Source organism: Geotrypetes seraphini, chromosome 5, assembly GCF_902459505.1.
Source record: "Geotrypetes seraphini chromosome 5, aGeoSer1.1, whole genome shotgun sequence".
Lineage (NCBI taxonomy): Eukaryota > Metazoa > Chordata > Amphibia > Gymnophiona > Dermophiidae > Geotrypetes > Geotrypetes seraphini.
The window spans coordinates 67,413,281-67,430,355 of record NC_047088.1 but is presented as its reverse complement, the minus strand read 5'-3'; positions in this window follow the sequence as shown (position 1 = coordinate 67,430,355).

The window sequence follows — 17,075 nt, the reverse complement described above, 5'->3', positions numbered from 1 at the left end:
TCATGCGGCAATGTGTGTGCACTAGCTGATCAGCACAGGAATGCCGACTCTCTTCTCATAGAATGTCCCCTCAAAAAATATTTTTAGGACTTGGTTAGTTTGCACACATTTTGGAGTTTCCACAGGAAGCCTGACCACATCTCACAGTACTCCATTTTTAGCTCCATATTTATGAAGCTCAGATCTTTGCAGCCCTATTTGGATACCAATAGTCACAGATTCACATGAACATTGAGGCCCTGATTCTATAAAAGAGGCCTACAGTTAGGCGTCTACATCGGTGTCTGGCTGATCTAGGCACCTAACTTAATTTTTTAATTGGTTCATTTAGTGCTGTTAATTGAACAGCACCATTAAAAAAACAATTTTAAACCAATTTTTAAAAATAAATTTTCAGGTAGATGCCTAACTCGGTAGGCATGATATAGGCATCTATACCGAGGCACCTAATAGTGCCTACCCAAAAAGTAACATAGAAACATGATAGCAGATAAAGGCCACATGGCCCATCTAGTCTGCCCATCCAAAGTAACCATTATCTCTTCCTCTCTCTAAGAGAGCCCACGTGCCTATCCCACACCTTCTTGAATTCAGACAGTCTCTGTCTCCACTACTTCCTCCAGGAAACTGTTCCACACATCTACCACCCTTACAGTAAAAAAGTATTTCCTTATATTACTCCTGAGCTTAACACCTCTTAACTTCATCCTTAGCCCTCTCGTTCTACAGCTTCCTTTCAAATGAAAGAGACTCGACTCATGCACATTTACACCATGTAGGTATTTAAATGTCTCTACCATATCTCCCGTCTCCCACCTTTCCTCCAAAGGATACATATTGAGATCTTTAAATCTGTCCCCATGTACCTTATAACGAAGACCACACACCATTTTAGTAGTCTTCCTCGGGACTGACTCCGTCCTGTTTATATCATTTTGAAGGTGCGGTCTCCAAAATTGTACACAATATTCTAAATGAGGTCTCACCAGAGTTTTATATAGGGGCATCAATACCTCCTTTTTCCTACTGGCCATACATTCTTCTAGCTTTCGCCATCACCTTTTCAACAGGTATGGCAACCTTTTTTAAAAAAAACAAAATCTTTATTCATTTTTAAACTTATAATAAGTGTGATAACATATCCATACAAATAACCATAAATATATCACTTAATAATCAACAATGATACATATAATATTCTCCTATCTCCCCCCTCCCCACCCTTATCTATCATATATTCAATACTTATACAACATGTAACAATAAAAATACCCTCCCTCCCACCCCATAATTGAACTTGTAAATTTAAGGGAAACAAGATTTTTCTAATCATTACAATACTTTGTTAATGGCTCCCAAATATCTTGAAATTTCCTGAAACAACCCTGTTGTATTGCAATAAGTCTCTCCATTTTATAAATATGACATAAGGATTTCCATCAAAAATTATAATTTAATCTATTCCAATTAACCTTAAGATCATCACATACAATCACACCCAAGTCGGTGTGGTTAGGGACGAAGTTTGGGCAAGGAATGAGTTAGGCACAATTACCAGATGCTAGGGTCCACCTTGGGGGTTAGCGCCCATGAAAAGGATCTGGATGTCATCATAGACAATATGATGAAACCTTCCATCCAATGTGCGGCAGCAGTCAAAAAGGCAAACAGGATGCTAGCAATTATTAAGAAAGGGATGGTTAAGAAGACTGTTATAATGACCCTGTATTTCTCCATGGTTTGACCTCACCTAGAATATTAAGTTTAATTCTGGTCTTCTTATCTCAAGAAAGATATAGAGGTACTAGAAAAGATTCAAAGAAGAGTGACCAAGATGATAAAAGGAATGGAACTCATCTCCATATGAAGAAAGATTAAAAAGGTTAGGGCTCTTCAGCTTGGAAAAGAAATGGCTGAGGGGAAGATATGATTGAAGTCTACAAAATCCTGAATGGAGTAGAATGGGTACAAGTGGATCGATTTTTCACTCCATCAAAAATTACAAAGACTATGGGACACTCGATGAAGTTACAGGGAAATACTTTTAAAACCAATAGGAGGAAATTTTTTTCACTCAGAGAATAGTTAAGCTCTGGAACACATAGCCTGAGGTTAATGGTAAGAGCGGATAGCATAGCTGATTTTAAGAAAGGTTTGGACAATTTTGTGGAGGAAAAGTCCACAGTCTGTTATTGAGAAAGACATGGGGGAAGCCACTGCTTGCCCTGGATTGGTAGCATGGAATGTTGCTACTCCTTGGGTTTTGGCTAGGCACTAGGGCACTGGATTGGCCACTGTGAGAACAGGCTACTGGGCTTGATGGTCCATTGGTCTGATGTTCTTATTGTAGGCCAAGAAAACCCTGGTCTAATATACTGGTGCCTAAGTTGCAAGTTTCAAGTTTCAAGTTTATTAGTTTTTAATATCCCGATCATAAAACAAATATCTGACCGGTTAACAATAAAAAAAAATTTAAAATAGGAGAATAAGAACTGGTTAATAGTGTATTAAAGAATGTTGGAGAAAACATATTAAACATATACAGACAAACATGACCGTGAGGATGAATGGGAAGGAAGGGAAAAGTTACATAATATTAGAAGAAATGATATAGTGGGAAGGGAAAGAACATGAAGGATAATTGTGCATGATGTTATGATATGCGCTAATGTAAAGGGTTAGTATTAGGAGAGTGTTGAAAATTAAATAGATGAAGTAAAGATTAGGATTTGTCAAAGGCATCTTGGAATAGGAAAGTTTTAAGATTAGTTTTAAATTTTTGTAAATGAATTTCATCCCAAAGAAATTGAGGGAGAGAATTCCATAAGGTTGGGGCAGTAATAGCAAAATTAGTTTTCCTAGTATAGTAGGATTCTTTAAGAGACGGAATAAAAAGAAGTTTTTGATCGGTGGATCGTAAAGATCGGGGAGAACTTTGGGGTATTAATAATTTATCGAGGAATGAAGGTAAGTGAGAATGTTTGATTTTGAAGGTGAGCAGTATGATTTTGTAGATTATACGGTGCGTGACTGGGAGCCAATGAGCCTCTTTAAGAAGAGGGGAGACATGTTCGAATTTACCTATTTTATAGACTAGTTTAATTGCGGTATTTTGTATAAGTTGCAACCGTCGAAGTTCTTTTTGAGGTAGTCCATTTAACAAAGAATTACAGTAATCTAAGTGGGAAATGACTAAGGAATGAATTAAGATGTTAATTGAATCAGTATTTAGAATAGAACTGAGTGAACGGATGATGCGTAATTTAAAGAAACAAGTTTTTACTACTGAGCTTATGTGGTCATGAAAGGTAAGATCTCTATCTATGGTTACTCCTAATAGTTTTATTTTAGTATGCATAACTAAGGGTGTGGATTTGATATAAATAGTTCCTGGTAATGTTTCAGATTTTTTGATGGGGAGGAGAAGACCACAAGATTTATCAATGTTGAGTGAAAGTTTGTTGGAGAAAAGCCAATCGCTTATAATATCTAATTTGGTATTTAGATCAATTATTTCTGAAGAGTTTGAAGTATTTATTGGGAAGAGTAGCTGTATATCGTCAGCATAGGCAAATACCAAACGGTGCCTACTCGTCAGTTGCTACTAGGTGCGATTCTATAAACATTGCCTAGCTTAAATGACATGTGGTAGGTGCCGTTTCCCCGGGCGCCCACCAATTTAGGTGCTGTTTATAGAATCAGGCCCCAAAAGCCTTCAACAATGTTCACTATTTTCCAGTGTTTAAAATATTTCGTCTTTATTCAAATGAAACTTTTTTTTTATTTTTTGCGTATTTACCAGAAAGACATATCATATTCCTAACAATTTGCGCTTAATTAGTTTCCCCAAGATCTTATCCATTTCTCCAAGGGATATGATAAAGCGCTACTCTGTGGAAATTCTTAAAATACCTGAAAATTCTGTACCACCTCTCACCTATTAAATCTCAAGATCCTTACAAAAAAGAAGATGATGGAAAATCACAGGAAGATCTTTTGGATGTTTCCGCTTTATTGGAACAATCAGATAGAGTAGTGGCTATTTCAGCCACTCTCTTATTGACTGTAGCTTTAGCTCCAGACAAGGATTGGATCCTTAAACTTTTCTTTAAAAATAGATCTAAGGGCTTCCATATTCAGATATTTCCTGATGTTTTGAGAAAGACTCAGAAAAGAAGAAGGGAATTTCTAATTTTGAAACCTGGTGTGACTCAGATAGTTTTGTGGGGTTTTTTTTCTTAGATACCCTTGCAAATGTGTTATTAGATACCATTCTTTAAAATATGTGTTTGTAGAACTGGCTCATTTGATTAGTTTCATTTCTCTGAAGCGTCTTGAGATTGAAGAAACACCTGCACCTAAGTAATAATTAGCTCTCTTTCAGCAGTAGATTGAGTGATTCAGTTTGGTGAATATGTTAATTTAAATTACTCTTATCTTTAAGTCTTGGATCCAAAGTTGAGGACTGGTATGTGATTAAGTTTAAGTTGAGTTTTCTTCTTATAAGTTTGATTTATTTTCAGGATTAGAAATAAATTTAAATATTATGTTCTCTTGATTACACTTTCTGTACAAGATGATATGCTTGGAATATAATGTGAAACCTTATTAAAAAAAAAAAAAGACATATCATATTCCACCATCACTCAGGGGTATAATTGTATTATTTTTCTGATTAGTAATATTGCTATAATATCAAGGCTCCCTGAAATTAATATATCCAATAATCTTATCTCTGCCTTAATCAGGTTTGTTACAATGAATTTCCAAATATTTTAGAATAGAGAATTTCCAAATGCAATTGCAAACAACATTCCAAATAGTGCATAAACTATAACAGTAATAGATCATATGAGAAATTATATCTTGTTCTCCTTTATATGATTTGAACCAGTTCCTATTAGTTTTAGGAGCCTTATTCACTTTGCCTATGTCCAAATTGCTACTTGAGCTATAAGGTAATGGGGAAATTCTAAAACCATCGCCTAAGCATAGGTGACAATAGGCGCCCTACCATCACCTAATTTACCCCCTTCTTTACAAAGTCACACTAGTGTTTTTAGTGTCGGCCACGGTGGTAACAGCTCGGATGCTCATAGGAATTCTATGAGCGTCAGAGCTGTTACCACAGTGGCTGGCGCTAAAAACGTTAGCGAGGTTTTGTAAAGGAGGGGGTTAATTGAAGAACACTGTTAGAAACGGCGAAAAACAGCGAGGTAAAAGCACCTACCAGCGCCTAAATAAAACGCACTGGAATCACATCTACGTAGATGCTTCTTTAGGCTGCCAGACGCTAGAGTAGGCATGGACAATTCTGGAAGTGGCGTCAGGCAGCCGAAAGTACCTACATAAATGTAATTCATGTAAAGATAGGTGCCAGAAATGTAGGCCTGGAAAGTTCTGGCCTACATTTCCAGTGCCTATCTTTCACATAGGCACGATTCTGAAACCGATGCCAATTGACACGCGATTGGCGCCGGTTTCAGAATTCGGTTCTTAGAGAATAAGGAAACTCTAGCTTACACGCACATTTTTTCACCACTTTTGCTGTAGCTCTGCTTCCAATACTTTTATTATGGCTACATGCAACTACATGTTCAAATTTTTACTCAGTACCTGATAAAACTGGTCGCATAGCCCCAGATTTGATATATGACATCCCAAATTGCATGCACCAGTTTGGACATGCATTCAATTTAATTGAGGAATGGGCTGATAACTAACATTGTTTGTTTGATCCAATAATTGGGCACTAAATATAAATTATTACAGCTAATTGACTCCAATTAGGATTTGCACGCATCTCTTGCTATTCTATAAGGATGCATAGGCAAATCTTTCAGCATGCGACTGAAAAGGGAGTGTGGCTTTGGAAGGGGCATGGGTGAAGAATACATAACTTAAAAGAACAGAAAAAGAGAAATATGCGTTATTGGATATTTTTGCTGAATTTTACCCACAAATAATTGGCATCTCTGTTTTAGTGAAGGGGAAATTGTACTCACCAATCCTTGCACATCTATTTTAGAAGATGCCTCTTGGCGACACTTTATTCATTCAGGGGCTCTTCTGCCAAGCAGGGCTAAAAAGTGACTAGCAGTAGCTTCAACACGGGCCTTTCCTGCACTCTGCAGCCACTTTTCAGCATTGCCAGTAAAAGGCAAGTTTTTCTATTTTCTGATAATGTGGCCATTAGTGTGTGAACCCTTCCCACTACCTAATTCATAGGTGGTAAGGGCTCGTGCGTTAATCCTGCACTAATCAATTATCATATGGTAATACCCATGAGCTTTTTTTATTTTTATAGCACATGTATTTATAGTACACACCAATTCCAAAACTACCACGGTAGTGCATTTTAACCTGTGGCAAGCACATGTTAGTGCTTACCAGAGGTTACTAAGAGGGCTCCTAATTTTGAATCATCAACCTTTATGTCATGCCCAGCTGGTAGAGTATTGTAGCTTTCAGTCCCTTTTTGAATCCAGAAATTCTTCACATGGGTTTTGCTGTCATGAAAATACTGTGTAACTCTAATAGTAATACTGTTAAGTTTTACTGTTCTAGCCACACGTACATGATGGAACGTAAAATATGTAAAATGAATTCTGGTATGAAAAAAAATATGGAAAGGCAGAGCACTGAAGCAAAGAAAAGCAACAAAATCTCAATTTTCCTAGCTCTGAGCTCCCTGGGCCTGATCAGGATGCATGCTGTGGAGACTGATGGGCTTGAAATGAGGTATTGAAGAATTAATAACAGGTGTTATCACAGAAAGAGCAAGAGGCAAAAACCGAAGCAAGAGGAAGGTGTTAAAATTGTTATTGATTAGAAAGCAAAAAATAAAAATAAAAACCGCTTGAAAATAAACCACAAAGAGATGGAATTCAACAGAAGCAGAAGAGAAGCAGGAGGCGAACAGAAAGATATGACTGGCTGATTATTATCTACCATTGTGTTGCTGAATTCTTTGCAAAAACTAAATTTCATATCCACTTTCCACTATAGTCAAGTTTTCAAACCCTCTCTCTCTCTGTCTTGAGGGAGACATATCAAGTTTATTAAAAAAAAAAATTTAAACCTCTTAATCAGATTTCTAAGTGGTGTGCAATATAAAAATTGAGTGTTATTGAAGGTATCTATTTGTTGATTAATTGATGGAAGGGTGAGGTGGAAATAATTTTCCTTTTTATAAATTTTTGTAAGTTTAATGTGCTTTATTTTAATATTCTATGTAAGTGTATTATTTGTGTGCACTTCTGTAGTTTAAACATTGAATAAAGAATTTAAAAAAAAATAAATTTTAAACTGCTTAATCAGGTTTCTAAGCAGTGTACCATGTAAAAATTACTTGAAAACAGATTAAAATTCAGGGATACTAAACAAAACCAAAGTGGCTTAGCAAAACACATAATAAGACATATGAACGTACTTCAAACAATAGGAAAGAAAGAGAAGAACTACAGTCATGAAAGAAAAGGCATAACAAAAAAGGAAAGAACAATAGATTAGGGTAAAAAAGTGATAAAATTTGTTTGTTTTTGTCCTTAAAAGGACAGTTATTGTCCAAAGGCATCCTGGAACAGAAATGTTTTTAATCTTGATTTGAATTGTTTTATTTCGGATTCACTGCGCAAATGATTGGGCAGTGAATTCCAGAGAGTAGGGGCAGTGACAGCAAAATTATTGGAACGCAACATGTTGATTAATTTTAATGAATGCATGACGAGGAGATTTTGTGACATTGTGTGACTTACAGTAATGTAATTTATTTCTTATATACCGCTACATCCGTTAGGTTCTAAGCGGTTTGAAGAAAATATACATTAAGATTATAAATGAGAAGTAAGAAGGTACTTAAAAATTCCCTTACTGTCCCGAAGGCTCACAATCTAACTAAAGTAAGTGGGCAAATGACAAGCAATGCATCCACACTATGAAGCCTATGCAAACAAATTTGTTGTAAACATCTTTTGGGCAGCTTGTTTATGCAAATGCATTGCAAGATAAAATTTCCCATTGAATCTCTTTATAATTTTGAAAAACACATGTGCTGCAGGTCCTTTGCACTTAATAGGAGCAGGTGCAGAATACACACTGGAAAGCGGATTACACACTGGAAAGTTTGGATTTCAGAAAGGAAATACCCATAAGCACGTTCCCTCCCGCAACAGAATCCTGCCCTTTTTCTTCTTAGTAATCGAGTCAGTTTAGCACATGAATTAAGGTTTTAGATGTGGATTTGCTATAAACAGAGTACCCTCGAATTGACCTGGGGACATTATAGCATGCCAAGCCATAGCACCTTCATTTAAGGGGTTTTATGAAAGGAAGAAAGGGGGGTGGGGAGGGCATGGGATCAGGATTGGAAGGGGTTAATATTAATGTTGAGTGTCTTAGATTCTTGAGAGGCAGAGACCAGAATAGAAGGAGAGATTAGAAACAGGGTGGAGGCAATACCGAGTGTAGTAGGTGAATAGATGTTTGCTCCAAGCAGTGTTGCATGGGTGGTCAGTAGGCAGAAATAGTTTGGACAGGAGGCTCTTTCCTTTGGGAGTCTAGGCATGAAGAGGGTATCAGCCCACCTTCCCACCCATTGTTCATTAATTAGGTGGTGAGTGGAGCATCTTCCTTGAGATGTGCTTTCTTATGTGAGGCACAGAGGGGAGGGGGAATTCGGACATTTGTCACAGTGGGGTTCAGTAGCTAACTGTAATTTGCAGATCTGATATGGGCACTTTTTGATGAACATACTGATGTTAAGCTAAACTGTGCTGCTGTGGTTAATGCAGCTGGTTTAAAAAGTGGTTTGGACAAGTTCCTAGAGGAAAAAGTACATAGACTGCTATTGAGGCAGACATGGAGAAAGCCACTGCTTGCCCTGGATCAGTAGTATGGAAAATGTTAGTACTATTTGGGTTTTTGACAGGTACTTGTGACCTGGATTGGTCACTGTGAAGAAGAGATGCTGGGCTAGATGGACCATTGGTCTGACCCAGTTAGGCTATTCTTATGTTCTTATTATCACTTGCTAATGTGCATGGACACGTTATTTTCTGAGATCCCATTTTATACAGAGGGATCTATTTACTAATAAGGCATATTAATTGCATTAGCACAAGCTAATATGGCAGGGTAGCACACTTAAGTAGATGTGCAGAGGCATTTTCAATATGATATCTAAATTTGAAATTAGATGTCACCCAGAAAATATCCAAAATCTAACAGAAATAATAAAAAAACACCTAAAACGTATGGTGTGTTTCAAAAATCACTGAGATAAACGTCTGGGAAATCGGCAACAACAGATAGTATCACTGTTCACCAATAAACATTGCCATGCGTTGAAAATAACCCATGAATAATAGTACCGCAGCTTCTTATATCCCACAATTTTCGATAGGGAATCATTGCGGCTCACAGCAAGAAAGAATACATTTGTGATTCCAGATTAAAGTGAGCAGATTTAGCGTAGATAGTTCAGAGTATGGGGGAGTGATAAATGGAAGCGAATGAAAAAGTCTGCTGTATTAACAGGTATGAAACACATCTGCAATGACATTAATATGGTACTATAGTGGCAAAATGATGTTCACATGATGTGCTGAAAGTACATTTATTGCACTACACATGGAAAAACATTTCTATGTGAGAGTTAAGAGTTACAGAGCGGAAGTGATGTATTGGACAGCAGTAGCACACCAAAGGGGGGGGGATATGACCTGGATGTGAGGCCATAAGGGGGGGGGGTGCTCTCAGGGTCAGCGCTGTCCCTTCCTGCAGCAGCATATCTAGCTTTGTGGAAGCAGGAAATAGGCAGGACCCAGAAGAGAGGAAGGCCTGACATTGGCAGAGCAGTGAGTTGTAAAGGCTGCAGATGATGAGAGAAATGCTGCACCCAATTGGAGGGAGGGAGGGAGGGAAGGAAAGGAGACAGAGATGCAAGACTATTGGGAAGGAGGGGAAGGAGGGAGAAGAGATGTCAGAACATAGAGGAAGAGGGGGAGATGGAAGGGAAGGGAAGGAAAAGAAAAGAAAGGAGAGAGATGCCAGGGTATAGGGGTGGGAAGGAAAGGAAGGAGACAAAGATGACAGACCATTGGGAAGGGAGGGAAGGAGAAAAAGGGAGAGGAGATGCCAGAAAATGGAGGGAGAAGGATAGGAAGAAAGGTAAGGGGAGGAGAGAGATGCCAGGGCATGGGGGAAGGGAAGAAAAGCAGACAGAGATGCCAGACTATGAAATGGGGTTGGGTGGGAAGGAGGGAAGGAAGGAAAGGAGAAGAGAGAGATGCCAGAGTAATGTGGAGGAAGTGGAGACAGAAAGAGAAAAATGGAGAGTGGAGAAGCTGAAATGAATCATGTATAAAGAAGAGAAGGGGCACAGGATAGACAGTGTACAGCAGGGGCATAGAAAGAGGGAAGATGTCATATGGAAGAGGGAGAGGGCAGACAGTGGTTGGAAAGGCAGAGAAAGAGGGCAGACGCTGGATGGAAAGGAGAGTGACGATGAGGAAAGCAGAAACCAGAGATGACATAAGGTAGAAAAAAGATTGGGTTTTTTTTGTTGTTCATGTTGCTTTAGAATAAAGTAGTATTGTAGCTGGATTGATAAGCATTTATAAATAGAAAATGGAAATAAACTATTGAACTAATTTTAATGCATTTTTACTAACTTTCAGATCAGGACAGGATACTGTAAAAGCAGAATACTTTTACTGACTCGAGGAAGGAGGTTGTGGCCTCTGAAAGCTAATCAAAAAATGGATTTTCTTATTTCCATTTTTTTCCTTATTTCTCCAGTATTTGCTAATTTGTAAAGTGGTGATTGGTATTTTCAGGTTTTTTCAAATTTACATCTTCCATCTTTATAATTGGCACAGAATTAGGAAACATATCACTGTTTCTGTTTCTGTGGTGTTGCATTGCATGAAGAGACTGGTTTCTTGGTGGTTCAGTTTAACTACATATTTATATTTTTAGTTTGTGATTACTTATTCCATACTGGGTGAGGGTATATCTAAGATCTCTTACAGCAGTGGTACATCCTGCTTTGTGTAAGCAGAAAGTAGGCAGAACCTAGCAGAAAGGAAGGCCCGACACCGTCAGAACAGTGAGCTGATACCCATCAGATGGGTAGAGATATGCTGCACCCAATTGGACCGAGGAAGGGCTAAGGAAGAAAGCTGTCCAATGTGTGTGTGTGTGGGGGGGGGGGAATGAAAAAGACATGGTTTTCTGTTATCTGTATTAATCTGGCTTGCTTAGTTTTACAGTGGGTGTATTGATTTATTTTTTCAATTTTCTATATTGTACTCCCAAGGGAGCACAGAACGATTTACATGAATTTATTCAGGTACTCAAGCATTTTCCCTGTCTGTCCCAGAGGGCTCACAATCTAGCTAATGTACCTGGGCAATTGGGGGATTAAGTGACTTGCCCAGGGTCACAGGGAGCAGCGTGGGTTTGAACCCACAACCTCAGAGTGCTGAGGCTTTAACCACTGTGCCACACGCTGCAAAAAATGTAAACCACAAAACCTCAGTGTCAGATTCAAAGCCTAAATGCACTGGATGACTAAGGCGTATTTTGCACCAGAAAATATGCATTAATCAACTGAACTCAGGACTTTCAGTCAAGTACAGCAAGTCAGGCAGTTAATGTACAACCCAAGAAACAGGGTTTGTAAAAAAGCTGCTACTAAACAGTGTGAAAAAGCTTAAAATCTGCCTGTCCATCTCTCCATTTTGTCATTTTTCGGATGTCTTTTTTTTTTTTTTTAAATGAGCCCCTCTGGGGTCCTAGTTACTATGCTGTTTAATGGAATTACAGATGTTATTTTGCCATATAATAATGTGTGTTAATTGACAATAATGTGCATTATTTCCCTAGATGCAAAGGATGTCATTATTATGCAAAATGAAAAATGCAGCTTGGGTTAAACCTTATAAGCTGCTTTATTCATGAAAAGACAACATCTTAACAGATGCAACAGGATGTTCTCAGGAAGCAACATGAAAGTTGCCAGTGCATTGAAAAAAATCCTCCGTACCCCAGATCCTCTATCCAATCATTCTGAATGCAAAATGCAGCACAAATTAACCCTCTGTGAACACAATGAAGGTTATTCTACATTATTCGTGTAGAATAACCACTCATCCACTCACCACCCCTGCAGACCACTTTTCAACCCCCCTCCCTCCATATCAACTGCCCTGCCCCATCATCTACTTGGGGTCCCCCTACTAGGAAATGGGAAGCAGGAAAGATTCCAAGTGTTATAGTCCCAGCAGCATCTGGCTTCAAATGGCAGATCGGCCCCATAGCAGTAGTCATGTACTATCTATTTCTCCCCTTTCTCTCCGTTATTGTTCTTTATCCCTTCTGCTTCTCAAGTTTCTCAAGTTTACTTATTTTTGATATACCGTCTATCAAAATACATGTCTAGACGGTGTACATTATAAAAAAAATGATAGGAAACAGTTAAAATAAGTAAATAAAAACAATAATTTATCAAATATTAAAAATACTGGACAAAATCAGATTAACATACATGAAACGGAAGGACAGTAGGGGAGGGACAGATTGTTTAAATTACACCTAAGTAAAATTAATAAAAAAGGACGGTAAGTGAGGAGTGGTAAAGACATTAGGGGGGGAATCACTTCAAAAGAAGTATTAGATGTTTCAAAGCTACACATGAATCAGGGAATTAAAAGGCAGAGGCTGATGCTAAAGAGTAAAAGCATCTTTAAAGAGGAAAGTTTTAAGTTTGGTTTTAAATTTTCCGAGTGAGTTCTGAGCAAGGGACATCGACACCTCTTGAAAGCTCATGGTTTGAAAAATAATAAAACATGCATTGATACCAGCGCAAGGTTTTAAAAATTATAATTAAGATTTATTGAGTTATTGTTTCTATTTTTCCATTATGAGATCAAAAGAATCAAGCATAATTGTTTAACAGTTGCGCTAATGGGAGATCATTATAGTTGCCAAAATGCTGGCCTTCTAATAACGAACTCATCTCAATATCTTAGGTCATTCTATTATACTTTTGGCTCAGTGATATCATCAATATAACAACCAATAACAATTCACAAAAGAGGTGGTCTTAAAAGTTGGACAAAGAAAAATTCCTCCACGTTTCAAAGTTAGACAGTTTTAGAAAAGTACATTTGTTTGCTTATAGTCATTGCTGCATATAAATCATAATGTTCACAAAAGTATATTAAGATAAATTATTTGTTAAAAAGATGCTGAAAAGTTCTCAGCCTTAGAGGAAAAAAAGCTGACAGGTTCAAATTACATAGCCATTACACAGAAGCCTTAGTCTGGAGGAGGAGGAGGGGCTGGCCTCCCTCTCCTCCTAAGCTGACAGTCTCACACACAAAGAACAGGAGTCTCTGACTTAATTACTTCCAGATGTTGCTGTAGGATTTCTTTAGGTTGCAAAGATATATCATATGCTTTTCAAAACCCATTCTTTTGTTCAAATACACAGTCATACACACACTCCAGTCATATTTGTTCATTTATACTTGCTTGGCCAAGCTTCCATACATAAATAATTTTCATTCAAAACTATATGTTATATCTCAGTTTGGGACACGTTACTAACTAGTCTAAAGCAAGCACATGTGGTATTATTAACATCACGCTGCTGGGAGCGGGAAAACTCAGAGAGGACAAAGAAGACAGAAAACTAGTCACTGGCACAAAATGGTGTCCAAAGACAGAACAGATATAGTAAAAACAGAGAACCCAAAATGGATTCCTTTGGTTTCCTTCTGATCTGGCCCCACAGCAAAAAACACACAAAGAACACCATTCTTTCCCTTATATTAATCTGTAGTGTGTTTCTCTGGCTTTAGTTACATATTATTCAGATTTTTATTCACCCGTTTTTCGTACGCTTCTATTTGGGCGTGGCCCTAACTGACACATTGTCACCAACCGGCTCAGGACAATAGGCCCTGAGCAGCTGGGACACGGGAGTTGTGCTCTTGTGAGCCGCGGTGAGCTGCACAAGGAAAATAATAGCGGAAGAAAAATACTGCCACACCAGGTAAGGGTAGTTACTTAAAATCAAACTCAGGATTTATTCTTGCACTGGTAGTAAACATAAACCTTGTCAGGATATTTCTGCGATAAGAAAATAGTCCCAAAACAGTAAAAAGAAAAAAAACAAAACAGCAAACTGTCCCAAAAGTGGAAATGTCCCAGTTCAAGGCTTTCTCTAAGATTCAGGCTATTGGCTTCAGCCCCTACTCATTTCCAAGCAATGAAAAACCAAAATATTCAAAATTCAAACAGTTCTTAAATTGACTACCACAGCGCTAGTCAGAGCTACGGCTGTGACTTACCCAGCTGCTAGAATACTGGGCAGGCAGTGCGCTTCACGTGGTGATAAACTGCCAAACAGGCCCACTATCCCACCACAAAATATATGAGGCGAACCCCCACTACCTGGGCTGGTAACAGTCCTTTCTCATGTAAGAGAAACACAAAAAAAAACTTTCACAAAAGTCTTTTCAATCTTCTGGAGCTCTTGATTACTAAAGCTCCCACAGGACAATGCATAACCATGGAAGTCCTTCATATAATAAGGTCACAGCTACTCACATTTATTCCTCGAGCGGCTTGCCTTCCATGAAGCAAACTTCCATTGGCAGAATCTCCCTCACTGGAGCAGCAGATGGATCCAGGTCAATTTCCATGGCTTGAGGTTCTTCATTCTCCTTCAAAGCAGATTCTTCTCCGGCTTCCATCAGCTCCATAGATTCCAGTGGAGAACTGCCATCAGTATCTCCCAGCCCTGAGCTCTCCTGCTTGTCCTGTGCCTCTCCTCCTTTTAACTGACTTCCCAGGAGCTTTCCTCTCTGGGCAACTAGTTTGCAGCCCCGCCCCAACCCTCAGGTGGGAAGTATTTCCTATCAGCAACCCTGGGCCTGAGAGGGGGATGGGCGCTCTGCACTCGTGCTCTTTGACTCTCTCTAGAGAGCAAGGGAGAAATAGCATCAGGAGAATCAAAAAAAGGTTTATCAGTAACACTGGGGAAAGGGTTGGCCTTTAAACACGGCTCTGCACTAGGGACACACCTAGCAGGCATAGGCTGCGTACCACAACATATGCTTGTATCTAACTAGAATTACTCAGAATCATACGAAAAATAGGCGCTTTTGTAGAAAAACTCCACAAAAATACTGCACAATCATGCCCATTCCATTACCGTCCCATAAACATCACCCCCTGCTGGCCACGAGCCACTACTCCTCAGTTCTCTAATCAAATATCTAGTGGAAGGACATTTCACAGAGAGGGGGCAGTAACTGAAAAGATGGATTTGCGAGTAGTATCGTAAAACAAGTCCCGTATTGACGGTACAGAGAGTAAATTTTGATTATTTGATCGGAGGGCTCTTGATGATGACTCTGTTTTGTTCCTTTCTGGGCTTTCTCCTTATCTTTATCTCCCTTATCATTTTTTATTCATCTATCACTCAACTCCCCCTTTTATTTTTCCTTTCCATTCCGCATCTTCCTGCATCTCACCCTCTCCTTTCTCTTGTTCCACTTGCCCCTCTACCTCATCCATTTTCTTATATATATATATATATATATATTTTATTTTTTTTGAAAATCATGATTATTAAGGAGTCAACAAGAGAAACAACTTATATTGATTAGGAAAGCAGGCTGCACACATAAACTGTTGAATGCATAGAGGGAAGCTTGGAATGTTAGAATAATTCCAGTATATGTCTGTTGAGATGGATTATTCAAGCTGGTTGAGCTGGACTATTAGCAGGTAGGGTGCAATGCTGCAGTGCACTTTGAATCAACATGACATATGATGTTTTCTTTATCCAACTTGTCACAGTTTTGTAGACTTCCATCATTCACAGTGTGAGGGGAGGTTAATATAAAAGCACCCCCACTATGAAAAGAAGTAAGTGGGGGAAAAAAATCAGCTTGAAAGCCTTCCTGAGGCTGAGAAATTGAATTGGGTTTGCACTTCTGAAGGCAGAAGTACAACTGTAACCTATTGAACATGTTGTACTTTTCTGGGTTTTGTTTTACAAATTTCTGTGATGTACATTAGGACAATTCTACAATTTAGGTGTCCCATTAATGTGCCACTTATGCACATAAATGTCTGGAATATTAGCACTTACGCATATACAGTACATGTAAATCAGTGGTCTCAAACTCACGGCCCGGGGGAAACATGCGGACCAGTAGGTACTATTTTGAGACCCTCGGTATGTTTATCATAATCCAAAAAGTAAAATAAAACAGTTTCTTGATCATATGTCTCTTTAGCTATAAATTACAATATTATTATTAAGACTTAGCCAAAAGGAAAGATTTATAAACTATAAAGAGTTTTACTTCATGCAAAATTGTCATTTCTTTAATAAGACATTAACTATTTTTTTCTGAGGTCCTCCAAGTACCTACAAATCCAAAATGTGTCCCTGCAAAGGGTTTGAATTTGAGACCACTGATGTAAATGTATACTTACTGGTGAAAGTTCCAGCAAGAAGCCTAAGAGCTATTCTGTAATGCTATGCTTAACTTCTTGTTATTGCTGTTAGGTGCCATCAACTCGTATTTGAGGCCTAGTGACTTGATGAATTGCAGATCTAAAAAGAAATCAGTTTTGTGTTAGTCTGGGAAAGGTCCTCCAGCGTCATCCCCATAGTTGTTTTCAATGTGTCCAGCCATCTGATTGCAGGTCGCCCTTTTCGCCTGGTTCCTTCAATCTTATCAAACACGATGTCCTTCTCCAGTGATCTCTCTCTTCTGATGGTGTGACCAAAATAAGACAGTTATAACTTCATCATTTGGGCTTCAAGTGACCATAGCTGGTTTGAACTGTTGCAGAATCGATTTGTTAGTTCTTCTGGTGGTCCAAGGCTTCTCCAGCACCAAAGCTCAAATGAGTTGATCTTTCTGTCTTGTTTCTATGGTATCCAGCTTTCCCATCCGTAACTGACCACTGAGAAAATGAGTGGGTGGACAAGTCTGATCTTCGTTTGGAGTGTTACCTCCTTGCCTTTGAATTCTTTCTTGAGA